Source organism: Pteropus vampyrus, unplaced genomic scaffold, assembly GCF_000151845.1.
Source record: "Pteropus vampyrus isolate Shadow unplaced genomic scaffold, Pvam_2.0 Scaffold4, whole genome shotgun sequence".
Lineage (NCBI taxonomy): Eukaryota > Metazoa > Chordata > Mammalia > Chiroptera > Pteropodidae > Pteropus > Pteropus vampyrus.
Window position 1 is genome coordinate 16,061,082 of NW_011888785.1, and position 14,272 is coordinate 16,075,353.

Consider the following 14,272-nt stretch of genomic DNA (forward strand, 5'->3'; position numbering starts at 1 on the left):
ACAGCTGTGGCCGTGCTGTGTCCTGTGCTCTGGTAGGAGGGAGAGCTCAACAGGGAACAATGGATACCGCCAGCACTATGTACAGAGCAAATCTCGCCTTGGCCCTCACTCCAAAAATGCCTCACTGTAAGTTCCTGGTGCTCCCTGCATGCAGCTGAATGGGCGCTGGTGCTCAGAGCGAACTGGTCTATCACCGCAAAAATCCTTTCTTGGACGGGGCCCCTTTAAGAGGCATCTGCCGCTGCCACAGACTCTGACTCACTCAGCCACTTGAGACCTGCAGCCCCGTGTCCTTTTCCCATCCTACCTTTTGCCATTGCAGAGTGCTTTCTTGGATTTCTCCGTAGTTGTATGGCTTAGTCATCTAGATCCCAGGTGATTTTTCATTGCTGCTTCTTGTTTCCATCACAACTTTGATTTGGTCGCCAGTAGGATGAACAGAGCCTCTATCATCTATGCCATATTTTTCTCTCCCCCACATCCAAGTAATTCTTAAATCAAGATCTATTCTTCTTTATCAGCATCTATTTAATTTGCTTCCTTCTATTCCTATTTTGACGTCCCCCACATCAAATTTGAGTCTTCACTATATCTTTCCATAGACTTCTAACTGGTCTTTCTACTTGTAGTTTCTCTTTCCTCTAAATGGTCTAGCACATTGCCACAAAGCTCATGGTATGACTTAATTTAGTGACTCTTTATTAACTACTCAATAAAGTATGTACCCTCCAGCCTACCATTCATGGTTCTCTACAGTCTGTCCTAAACCCACAATATCAATGTAATTTTCCTATATTTCTATGCTGGAGACTAGTAGTGAAACAAAGACTTTCCAAAAAGAAAAACAAACTCAGAGAATTTGTAATTTGTGTCTGTATAATGATACAAGAAGGAAAACAATCCACAATGAAGCACAAAATTAAAGGAAGGAATGAAGATCACTAGAAGGAGTAAATATAAAGAATACTGACTATTTAAAGTATCTCTTGGGTTTTATAACATATAGGTGGAGTAGCACAAAGGGCAGGAGAGAGAAAAGGAGTTAAACTATTCTAGAGTTGATTCATTATTAAGGAAATAGTAAAAATATACTAACTCAATAATTCAAAGTTATGAATTATGAATATGATGTGTAGAAAGCTCGTCTATCTTGTGTAGGACAGGGAGTTTATGATAAAGACGACTTAGGACACTTTTACTTTAGGTATTAGATAGTTTCCTGTTTGCGGTGAATTGCGATGGAACATTGTATTTGTGTCAGAAAATGTCACACAGTACCCACAATATAAGCAAGAGAACCTGGTTAACACAAGTGTTTACAATATCTTGCATGAGGAAGACTGAAAGGATTTTCTTAAAAACTTACTTGCCTAAATTTACAGTTAATGGAGTTGCTTAGACAAATGAGACCCAGAAACAAAACAGCCATACATTTAATTGTCACATGTTAATGAAAACATGACATGATATTGTGGAAGACATAAACTCTAGTCTTGATGAACATAATAGAGGAAGGGGAAAAGATACTGCAATCTTTAGGGCAATCACCAAAAGAATAATACATAAAGCCAATATAAGAGCTAAATGTAGAATAATAAAAAATACTTGATTAATACAAAGGAAGGCAAGAAAAGGCAGAATAAAGGACCAAAAAAGTAGCGGGGGGGACAAATATAGGAAAAAAAATTAAAAGATAGCTTATAGTATATCAATAATTATAGTAAATGTAATTGGACTGAACACTCTAACTAAAAGGCAAATATTGTTAGACTAGACCCAACTATGTCTGATTTACAGAAACTATTCATTAAATAAAAGGTCATAGATAGGTTGAAAGTAAAATGATGGAAAAGATAAACCATGTAAATACTAACCAAAAGCTAGTTAGTATGGCTGTACTATTAAAGTAGACTTTAAGGTAAAAAATTTTACTGGAAATAAGTTTTTTTTGTTTTCTTTTTAAATGCTGAAAGGGCCAATTAAAGAAGAAGAAAACAATTGCACATAATATAACTTCAAAATACATAAAGCAAAAATTGACAAGATTAAATAGACACAGATATTAATACTGATGTCTCTCCTAGTAACTGATTGGTATATTCACAAAAAAACTAGTAAGACTATAGAAGATTTGAACAATACCATTAAACGACTTGACCTAATTGACATTCATAGGTTACTGCCTACAACTGTAGAATGCTTTTTCTTTCAAATGCCCATGGAGTATTTATAAAAGTAGACTATGTATGTGCTGGGATGTAAAACAAGTCTCAACAAATTTCAAAGGATTGAAATCAGATTGAAATCAGATTGAAATACAGAATATTCTTTTATCACAGTGGAATTAAAATAGAATTCAATAATAGAAAAATAACTAGAAAATTCTCGAATCTTTGGACATGAAGTGACATACTTTTAAATAAATCTTGGATGAAAGGCAATTTCAATGGATACTAGAAAACATTTTGAGCTAAATTATAACAAAAAATTACCAAAATTTTTGGGATGCAGCTAAAACAATGATTAGAGAAAAATTTTAATATTAATGCATATGCTGGAAAAGTAGAAAGGTTGACAGTCCATTTGTAAGTATTTACCTCAAGGATATAGGGAAATAATGAGAAAATTAAACCCCCAAAAGTAGGAGGAAGGAAATAATACAGAGCAGAAATCATTGAAATAGAAAGCATTTACTTATTGCACAAGTTGCTTAAGTTACCTCATCTGTAAAAATTTAACCTACATTATTGCATTATTACGAAGATTAGACAAACTAATACATGTAAATTCTTTAAAATAGTGCCTGTCATATAGGAAGCACTTATCAAATATTAGCTACTACTACTACTATGACTACTACTATTATTACAGAATGAACTGTTAGGTACATATTCTTACTTTTTAAAAAATATGACAATCACATGGGCCATGAGGAATCTATGTTCTAAAGCAACTGGTAGCTAGCTTGCCAGTTTACACAGGGACATTCCTATGCCCTGGGAGGTGGTACATGGTGGAGCACCCTTTTCAGTATAAATTGAATCCTGTCACTTCTCTGTTGAAAGTCTTCTTCACTGTATTTAAGGTAAAATCCAAACTCTGTATGGTGGTCAACAAAGATGCATTCTCTGATCTCTGCCTAGGTCTTTAACCTTACCTAGTTCCCTTTCTTCACCGTGCTCCAGTACTTACCCTCACAGTGTCTTTGAACTGGCCACTTCCTCTAACTTAAATGGTGTTCTCTCAGCCCCTCGCGTGAAAAATTTATTTTTTTCTTCTTTTTTTTTCAGGAGTCAACTTAAATGTCACCTTTTCAGAGAGGACCTGCCAGACTACCCTATTTGTAGTTGGATTCCCTCAGCCCTGTGTTGTTCTCTACCCCAGCACCTATTGATTTCCTTCATGGACTGTCTCAAAATCTGTTAATTATTCATGGGTTAACTTGTACTCTGTCTCACCAATAAGATTGTTATGTTCATGAAGTTGGCAGCCCTTGCTTATTTTGTTTAGAATGCAATGATGGAGTCTGGTATAGTGGCTGGTGCATAGTAGATACTCAAAATATTTGTTAAATGAATGATCGAATCTGTTAGGGTTGCTGTCTTGAGCAGGAGGTTGTACCAAGTGACATTGCTGTCTTATTTTACTCTAAGACGCTGAATCTATGCAGTGGCTATTCTAAGTTACTTGTCCTAGAGAGAAAAGTGGTAAACTCCTATAAGAATTAGGCAAATTCCTCCACATGAATGAATTCGTGATGCCACAAGGCCCCCTTCATGCTGGAGCTGTGGGATATTAATATGTGGGCATCTTCCTTGAACACTAATTGAGTCTTAGCTTTGTAGGAATTGACCCCTCTCCCCAACTCCTTGATTTTATTCTACCTAATGCTACACTAAAGAACTTTTAGCAGGCCCAAGATAAAAACAATACATTAATTTAAATGATTTGATAAATAACAGGCTTCTGGTTGTCACTAACCAATATTGTTAGCACTAAATTAGTTGCCTGTTATGGTTGTTCAGGCAAATTGTTTCATTGATTTTAGCTCTGGTTCTCCTGCTCTGGGAAATATGAATTGTCATGGAGGAAGATAGTGTTTCTCTACAGATCCTCCTAATAAAAGCCTCAGGCTGTTATGTGGACAGACAAGTGTGCTCTTCCAGCAGAAATGTCTTCCTCCTGTTGTGCCTGCCACGTCATTCTCATCAAGCACAGGCACTTCCGGATAAGCTCCCACTGAGTATGCAGTGTGGTTCTTGACTCTTATTTTGGTGTTTTAATCTCCTTTTTTTTTTCTTTTCTTTTCTTTATGACTTAAGACTCCATTTAATTGATTGCAGTTGGATAGCTGCTTTACTCTCTATGGGAACATGTATTTTGCTAATACCAGGGCATTCCTTTTTAGAACAATATTACCTTCAGGACTCATATTTATGATGGCAATTTTAAAACAGACACTTGTTTATATAGGAGAGGTTTAGATACTATTGATATCTGGTTGGTATCAGGTATGATACTTCTTAGTCTGAGTGAGTGAAAGAAAATAAAGTGAATTTTGGGGGGGCACAAATAGTATGCCTTACTCATTTGGATAAATGAAAGTCAGCAATTGTTTAAAATTAGGCAACTCGCCTAATGTATGTCTGGGCTCCAGGCTCTCCCAATGTGTTGATCTGGTATTTGAAAGTCAGTGATCCTAACACTTGTGGAAAAGAATGTCTTGCTTACAATATGAAGTGTATTCCAGGGCCTTCCCACATTGCTTTAGCAAGGGCAGCCATTCCTCTGGTTCCTTCCTTCTGCTGAGAGGAGCTTTACACTGGAGAGGTTGCAAACATGATCAGTTCAGATCTGGAAAGCTCTATGAGTTTTAGATTATCCTTAATTATTAAATAAGCATAGAGCTAAATTCCATATCTGAAGAAAATACTTTTTTCCTATAACACTCAGCTCCAAATGTAAGAGAAACAGACTTAAAAGGAAAGCATAACTTTTGTTTGAAAACAATCTTTATGAATCTGCTTGTGAACCCATTAAAACTCCGAATCTCATTTCTGAAAGGAGACCATCCCTTTCACATGTCACTCAGGATATGATTGCCTATCAGCTTTTAGATGTGCATTTGCTCATGTTTCTGATTTTATTAATTTCAGTTGCAATTCAATAACTAATCTTAAAAAAAATCTTCCTCTTCATAGTTGGTTTTTGTCTGTAAGAGATGATGTGATTCTTAAGGAAGTTTTATTATTCTGTCAGTGAGAGTTAATGTAGAAAAGATCTATTAAGGGATGTCTATGCCTGATCCTACCAATCATGTGACAGATGTAATGAAGACCACAAAGCCTTGTCCTTTGAAAAGAACGGGAAGTAGCCTTGTACCTTGGGTTTCTTACCAAAGAGTATATTGCTACCCTGGAACTGTCAGCTGAATTTGCAGCCAGGACTCAAGAACTCGAGTCCTGATGGTGCTAATGACCAGCTCTGTGATTTGGATCAAGTCACCAAGTCACCCAAAACTTCAGTGTCATTACTGTTAAACTTTTTTGCTATTAACCGTGTCACAAGGTTGCTATGAGAATTCGATGAGACCATGCATAAAAAAGGTGATGCAAATGCAAATGATTATTATTATTACTAGAAGCTCTTTATAATTTTAGTTGATTTTCTACATTATGTTTAATATTGTTTGATATGAGCTGTCTTCCCTCATTTTGCTGGTGGTAGCAAAAATAGTCAAGTGGATAAGTGGGCCTTCAATTACAGTTTTTTCTCGGGACTCACCCAGATCTAAATCCTTGCAATATATCCCTACACTACAGGCATTAGAAAAGATATAAAAAAATTCTACCAGTAAACTACAGCATCCTCTGGCATGCATAACCCTCAGTCTGCCATATATGGACTTAGGACTCTAAGTAGCATTTCTTTTAGACTTAAAGAATAGATAAATCTAAAAGAAAAAATAGATTCCTGCAACTGGAGCCTATGAAAAAACAGTTCTTTATTTTATAATTTTTTCTTTTTCAAGTTATTTCTAAAATGAGGCAAGGTTACTTAAAGCTTCCCACTCTCGCTCAATAACTTGGCTACAGGTCCAGGTCTGTGACTATAATCTTTAATTGATGGATGTTTGGTTTCCATCTATCAATAGCTTGTCCAAGGAAAATTATATTTAGGAACAATTATCTAAGAGACATGCTCCCTGCCTACCCACTTGGGCATTTTATCTTTGGATTTAGTTAGACGACTAAAGGGTGTGTATTACTTTAGCTTCTAAAGAATGAATGCCCTTCCCTGAACCATACTAATGCATTATGTCCTCAGCTGTTTTGTTTTTTTTTTTAAGTTGTAAAAAAAGGCATATGAAGTTAACTTTTTATTGCAGTTAATATGCTCTTGAGGGCATCATCCAGGTTAGTGTTCCCAATACAGTATAAAGTTACACGTGAGAGATTTCTTTGAGAATTTAATCCTAGGAAAAGCTTTGTCCTCTCTAATATACCCATTTTAGTGATGAGACCTATGTAATTGCTTGGTGTGCTGGCTTTTCATTCCAGCCTCCAAAAAGTGTGGAGCAAAATTTGAAACTCAATTATGGCATTGTTTACTTTAATAGCTAGCCTATTTACATATTACTTTTTTTTAAACTTGCTACATCGTTAGTCATATCTTTTGTCGTAAGCCATATCAAATGATTCTTGGAAAGAAGTGATATAAAGAAATATAAAAGTAGCTGATAACAATAATAGGACTTACAGTAGAAAAAAGGAGAGGAAAAAGGAAAAGAACCATTATCTTCACCATCATTACCATAGAGAGGGCCTATAATTACTTTATTAATTCAGGAAAAGAAACTGATAGTTATTTTTACTTGTACTAAAATACTTTTTAAAATTTATGAAACAGGGGGAGGGGGAGGGGAGAGGTAGACGGGGAAAGTTTAAATAATTTCTTCAATTAAAAAAATAAATAAATTTAAAAAAATGCAAACATAAAAAATAAAATAAAATAAATTTAAAAAATTATGAAACATTTTAAACATCAGAGAAATACAGAGAAAGATATAATATGCACCCATGTGCCCACTACCAAAATTTCACAAATATTAATATAAAAAATATTTTATGAAAAAAATTTCACAAAAATTTGCCATATTTTCTTCAGGTAAAACATTTTAAAGTAATAAAAGTTGTAGTTATTATCAAAGCTCTTCTTTACCCTTCTCATTCCTCTGTCTCCTTTCTGTTCTGAGTTTATCTTTACTCTGAGGTGAACTTTTGTGCCTATGCTTTTCTGTTTATACGTTACTGCATATATCTGCCTGCAATTTGTTTTGTTCTTCCAGCAGAGTTTTTGATTTTTACCCATGTAAATCAATTTTATTCATGTTAATATCTAAATTCCCTTGTATGATCACACCACAATTTATTTCCTTCCTTTACTGAGGACATTTAGAATTTCTCCAAATTTTACTTCTATGGCAAATGATACTGCCTTGCTCATGTTGCTGTGTACACAAGTGAGTTTCTCTAGGGTATGTGTTTAGGAGGAAAATTACTGGGTCATATGTCTATTCAATCATTCATTCATTCATTCATCAAATAATCCAGTGCCTATTAAGTACCACATACCATTCTAGGCAATTGAAGATACTGCAGTGAATAAGATGGTCAAAATTCCTGTATTTCAAGAAGCTTACATTCTGGATGTGCAACTCATATCCAACAACATTGAATTTAAGATAGAAAATCAACTAAGATTATAAAGAGCTTGTAGTAACAATTATAAAAGATAGACAAACAATAAACAAAATACAAGTTTGTTAGATAGTGACAAGTGTGCTGGAGAAATACAAGCAGAGCAGGTGATAGGAAGTGTATATGTGAAGAAGAGGTTTGCAATTTTATATAAGATGGCAAAGTTTATCTCATGATTTTAATTTTCGTATCATGAGTGATGAGAAACATCTTTTCATAGGCTTAAAACTGTTCATATTTTATGCAGCCCTTAAAAATTTCTGTATTATCCATTGTTGATTTAAATCCTTTAAATTCAAATGCTCCTTAAAATATATATAAGCTAAAACGAGGCATAAACTTCTTATGTTTTAGCTCTCATAGCTTATAGTTCTTAGCAAAACAAATGTATGAATTACATACACCCCTCTCCTCTGCTAAACCAACAAACTTTAAATTAATGTAAGTAATTTAATGTGATAGATAGTGTTAGTGGCTATAGCTATGGCTCAGGTTCTTTTGGGTTTGGTCTGTCTTTCTCCCTGGGTGCCACGAGATGATGCAATTCTCTCACCACTCTTTTCTTTCTGAAACACTGAAACGCCTTTATTCCTCCGGCATATTATAAAGTCATCTGTCCACACTGGTGTAAAAGCCCCATCTATCTTTGAAGTCTACCTCTGTTCATTGCTAATTAGCTGGAGACAATTAAAGTGGGACTACTTGGCACCAGTCTGATTGCAAACACAAAGACAAACGGGGTCTGTGAGGTGGCATTTGGTTTTCAGGTGGTTAGCCAGATGATTCAGAATATGCTTATTTTAGATTATCAGTGAAATGAATATACCAAATTAATAAATTCCCAATAATATATTTCAATAGAGAATATGCACATCTTCTGAAATGGGTCAGCCTACGCCAGTTTGAAAAACTTTGATCTAACACAGATTTAGAGCCCAAGGAGGATCATGAACACTAACACGGTTTCTGGAACACAGTGAGTTTTAAAGAATTATGATTAGTTACCCAAATGGCTGAGCCACATGTATTAGAAATATTTGTAGTCTTTCCCCTTGGTTTGTCTAATTTGGTATTATACCCTGTGTGAAGTTCAAAACGGGCTCCCCTTTGTTGTAGAGAAGACCAGGCAAAATTTGCTGTGCTGTTTTTCATTCTATGATGCTCACCTCAGTACCAGACTTTCTTATGCTTCCCTTCCCTCTGAGGTCCAGATATACAACAGTGGTCTCTTTTGTTTTGTTTTATTTTATTTTATTTTATTTATTTATGTTCATTGGCTGAAACTCTCATATCTGTTTGTGCTTTTGTCATGTGGATGACATATTCAGTGGAGAGCTGACTCAAGACCTTTAGTTTCTTTCATTCCTGATTGCTGTTAGATTTGGGTGCGGATTCCTAGGGGTGAAGGGCTAATGCAACTGCCCATCTGAATATGAATAAAATTCTTTGTTTTATTATTCACAACTTGAATCATCAAATATTCTTTTTGGTAAGTCAGGTTCATTACATAGATACTGAGAACAGACTTTATAGTAATACATATTAATAGTGTCGATAGAAATGGCTTTATTGAGAATTTGTTACTTGCTTGTTCAATGTTAATACAACTAAAAATTAGCACAGTTAGGAAATTTTGCTAAAATAAAGGTGAAAAGTTTTACATTGAACATATATATATGTGTGTATGTGTTTGTGTGTATTCGTGCACATGTGTATATGTTTGGATAAATCGTAAAATTGTAGCTTCTGTAGGTCCAAAACAGACAAATATAAGCAATGTCATATGGTTCATGTATATATTTACATATATTTCAGATTTCAGCTGCCTTACCAAAGCAGTAATAAAGATAATAATGTCTAATTTTCTTTGCTTTAAAAACAGCAACCAAGGCAGTTACCTGGGTCCTAAACTAAATTTTTTTTTACATAAAATATTTTAATCTTGTGCGATGAGGTAGGCAAAACATTGCAATCATATCCTATCTTACAGAAAACCTGGAATGCTTTTGTCTTTCATGTAGCTAAATTCTTTCTGGGCCAAGGGCTAATCTAACCATAAAGTCACCATTCTAGCCAACAGTGAAAGTTCTTTCCTCTTAACTCAGTGATTTTCCTTTGCTACTTATTTCATTAAATAATTCTGTATTACCTTCTTTCTAAATAAATTATAAGCTTCTTGGGAACAAAGACCATGCCTTGACTCTAAGTATCTGTTGATTTGGCTGAGCATTTAACTTGTAGAGCATTTCGAATAGGATTTGATTTTTTTTAAGTTGGTAGAGTAACAAGAAAATACTTTTGGAGGAGTAGGAATGTTTCATCTTCAGAAATCAATCAAGGATTATCCTGCTTTCAAGGAATTTATAGTCTCCTTTGGGAGACAATACAGAAACTCATGAAGGATTTATTGAGGCAAAATCATCTGTCTTAGGTTCTCTTAACAGTGCTATTCCAAGCAGAATGGTAAAAGGAAGCTTAGTTCACTGGACTGGATCTGTGTTGGCTAAATTGAGCACAGAGATCTTCACCTATTGACTTTGGTATGGCAGTGATATACATTTACTGATAAATAATTAAAGTCAGCCAGTTATCTGGTTTGTGCACTTATATCGATAATAGGGTGATGTTTTCCTCTATGGATGGATTTGAAGACATATGTGAATAACCTACAGGTGTATGAATCTAATTTTCAATATGTCCTAATGTTCATCAACACCATCTTCAACAAAAATGCCCCCATATCTCAAAAGTCAATGACAATTTTTATCACAGCTCAGAAAAGACCTTCAGGTAATTAATGATGACACTTCAGGAAACATTTTCCCTTTTGTCTTTTCTATTATTGTAAGAGAAGTCAGTGCCCTAAAGGAGAAGAAATGTAATGGTTCACAATCGATGTTCACGGATGAGACATCTAATCTGAACTTAACCAAAACGTCAATGTTTAGCTGTATCTTATCAGTGTGGAAATGTCAAGCATAGGAAGAGACTTGAACAAATTTCCAACTGATTTCTCATTCTGATGCTTCGGTGTTCAAAGCTGTGTGGCAGAGTTTCAGCGTCAGATAAGACAAAACGGCCTTTGGGGAAAAAAAAGACAACAAATGACAACACTTGCAGTTGTCAAGTTTATGAGAGGAAAATAGATGCAGGAGATGCATTCTAATCATTTCTAGCATTCTCTTCGTCATCTTCCCACCTGTGTGATGCTAACATTTGATTATTACCCAAGCAGGCAGCCTTTAAGAGACAGCAATGTGCTGAATAAAGTCATAATTTGTTGCTACCCAAGACAACTGACAGAACTTGTTTGCATTCTGAATTTTCCATGGCTGGGAGTAGGTACATCAGCATGGCTGGATGGGCCGTGGTCTGTGGAGCAGGATTTCCAGTAGGGCTCCCCTGAAGCTATGGCCAGTTAATGTGCAGAATAGAGGTTTTCAATCATTGAAGTACTTCAGAACCTTTTCAGAATTCCATGCCACCCACAGGACTCTAGCTGACCCCACCCATGTAATTACTGTTGAAAATTGTGCTTTGTTAAAAAAAAAAAAAAGCTTACATTGGGAAAACTGTAATGATACTCACAATTAAAGAGATGATTAGACTATCTGTCAGCCTCGAAACATTTGCTTAAGGAAAAAAAGAAATAAAATAAGAAAGATGATGACTTAAATACTAAATATAAATATTGTTACTGACTTTTTAAGGAATTGTGGGTGGCCTTGGCATTTCATGGAACATGGAGATCTGGAATTTGCTAATAGAGATAACATCATTTCATCTAGAAATCTAACTAGAAGAGACCTGCTTGAAGTAGATCCGTAGAACAGTGAGGCCTAACGGTTCACCAAGGGCAGAGGAACCAACTGTTCTAAACTATTCATACGATAAGTCACCTAGGTGCTTGTTAAAAGAACAGATTTCCATGACCTTCCCTCTGAAGATTCTGATCCAGGGAAACTGTAGGGAGACCTTGGAACTCATATTTTTGACAAGAGTCCAGGGAGATTTTATCATTAGACAGATCTGGAAACACAGCTCTACAGCATCCTTCAAATATAGTAGGTGCTCAGTAATGGAATGAATGAAGGAAAGAAACCATAGTGAGCATGCCAGAAGGGCAGTCTCAGCCCCCGTTTTGCTGCATGCTCAGTGCGCCAGGGCTCCTGGCCTTGCACAGCTAACTCTCAGTCGTGGGAGGAATGTCCTTCAGAAGCAGCTGATAAGAGTTGAGGTTTTTTAATGTCACACAGAATAATATTCCTTCCCTTGTGTCCTTTGTTGGAATGTTATAGTGACACACGAGAAGACTATGTCCTCGAAAAGGGATGAATGCTAAGTGTTATAAACAGAAAGAAACTTATTTATGTCTCCATTAGGAAGAATTCTTTTTCGTGAGTGTTTTCTGCTGTAATAGGTCCCACCAGGCATAAACTCTTTCCCTCTTTAACCTGTCCATAAAGGTACACAGGAGAGGTGGTGTTGAGAGCAGTATTCTGATCTCCATGTGGACAGTGCAGCTAATAATTTCTGTACTATCCCAAAGTGAACTAGTTCTTCCTGTTCTGAAATTGTATGTCATGTTAACTTTGCTATGGTCCCCAGGGGAATCATTTTGTAAGCTCCATGGCAAATAAGGAGGATCTCCATCCACACAATTTATAATACCTTGTTACAATAAAAGCCTCAGAGACACAAGAGCTGAAGGAATGGACTGAAAGTGAGAGAAGGAAGGTGAAATCTGTGCCTTTATTTCACTGTAAGGTCCTCTGACAAGCTTGGGCACATGGCAGGGTATGCGACTGGACTAAGAAGACGCAATTATCCCTTTTGTTCAATTTCTATGGCTGCCTGTTATTATTATGGAGCTAATTTTGTGTCATCTAATTTTTATTGAGGAGATGATAGATAATACACAGGACAAAAAAGAGCTCCAGTGAATTTGTTGAAACTTGTCATGCTCTATCTTTGTGACTTACTAAAAGATTTAGTGAGTATTGCTGGAGGAAAAGGCAACAAGATAGAATTAAGGACATTTGCAGGATGGGCCAGTAGTGGTTCTTAAACTTTGCTGCATGTTAGAAACAACTGGGCAAGTTGTAAAAATTCAAGTACCAGACCTTGCCCTATACAGTCAAAGTCTGTGGCAATGTGACCCAGGCATTACTTTTAAAAAGTTTTTCCTAGGTAATTTCAATGTGAAGCTGAATTTGAGAACTAGATTTCTAGACTGATCGTATACTCTAGATTTTTTCTCGTTATATGTTATTCCTTCTGCCTGGAATGACCCTTCATCCCTTCCTCTGGTGAAGACCTGTTCATCTTTAAACATTCACTACAAATATATCTTCTATGATAGTTAGTTCATTCATTTATTCAACAAATATTTACTGAACTGCTTCCTTCTCCATAGCAATAGCACTAAGTGATGACACAATACATTTTTATTATTTTAATTACTTATTATTATTTTTCTTCCACAGACTTTGAGTTCTTTGTAGCCAGGGATTACAAATGATTTATTTTCGACTTTTATAACACATTTCCCTTTATTTCTTCTATTACCCCAAATTCCTAGCTGGGTGATGCTTGATTCACAAATGCTCAATGTTGAATAATAATGATTTTTTGATGGTATAGTTAATACATCCAGTGGATTTGACGTTGTGATAGTTTGAGTTTTAAAATTAAAAGTTTTGTTTTTATAATGCTCATATTTGTAATGCCCTTCTCAGAGATGCCCATCATTTTGTGAGTCTTGTTTGCGATAGAAATGAATGATGCTTTCATGGAATGATATGCAACGATTCCAAGATCCATTTCCCAGGCAATATTTGGCATCATGAAATTTTATATTTTGCTAACTTTTTGTACACTCACCTATTCGTAAGTTCACCTGCCTCTTTCTAGTTCACTCACTCCTTCACCCAACATTTAGGGTTTAGGGCCTCTAGACTCAGGCCAGTCCTACTTAACTAACCTTCATCTGCCCACAGAAATCTTGCAGGCTAGTCAGGCTGGTCTCCTCCATATCTCTCAACCGTGTCGGGGTCATGTGCCTTTCTGCTGACTATTATTCTGAATTGTTCTGGCCCTCCAAGGGCTCACTTCATCCCTGTGTTTTCACCTGACTTCTCTAGCTTTTTCAGAAAAGCTGTACCATACAATTTAGCACTAGCTTTTATTCAGTCTTGTCTATTTTTTATTGTCTAATTTTTTTTCTTCACAGATTACTCATCTCCTCCCCTGACTGTAGGGGTTGTGTCATGTATTTCTTTCATAGGCCTTGTGGCACCTAGCAGAACAAAGGCCATACTCTAGGTATTTAATAAATATTTGATTCTTTAGAGGTTTAATTGAATCATACCTGCCATCTGGTAAAATAGGAGTGTTTAACACACAATTTAAAAGATTTGGAAAGTTCTTCTGTGCAATGATTTTCTATAGGACATAATCTAGGAAAGTGTATCTCCAGATCTGGAATTGTGTAATGGGGCTAAATTGTGTCC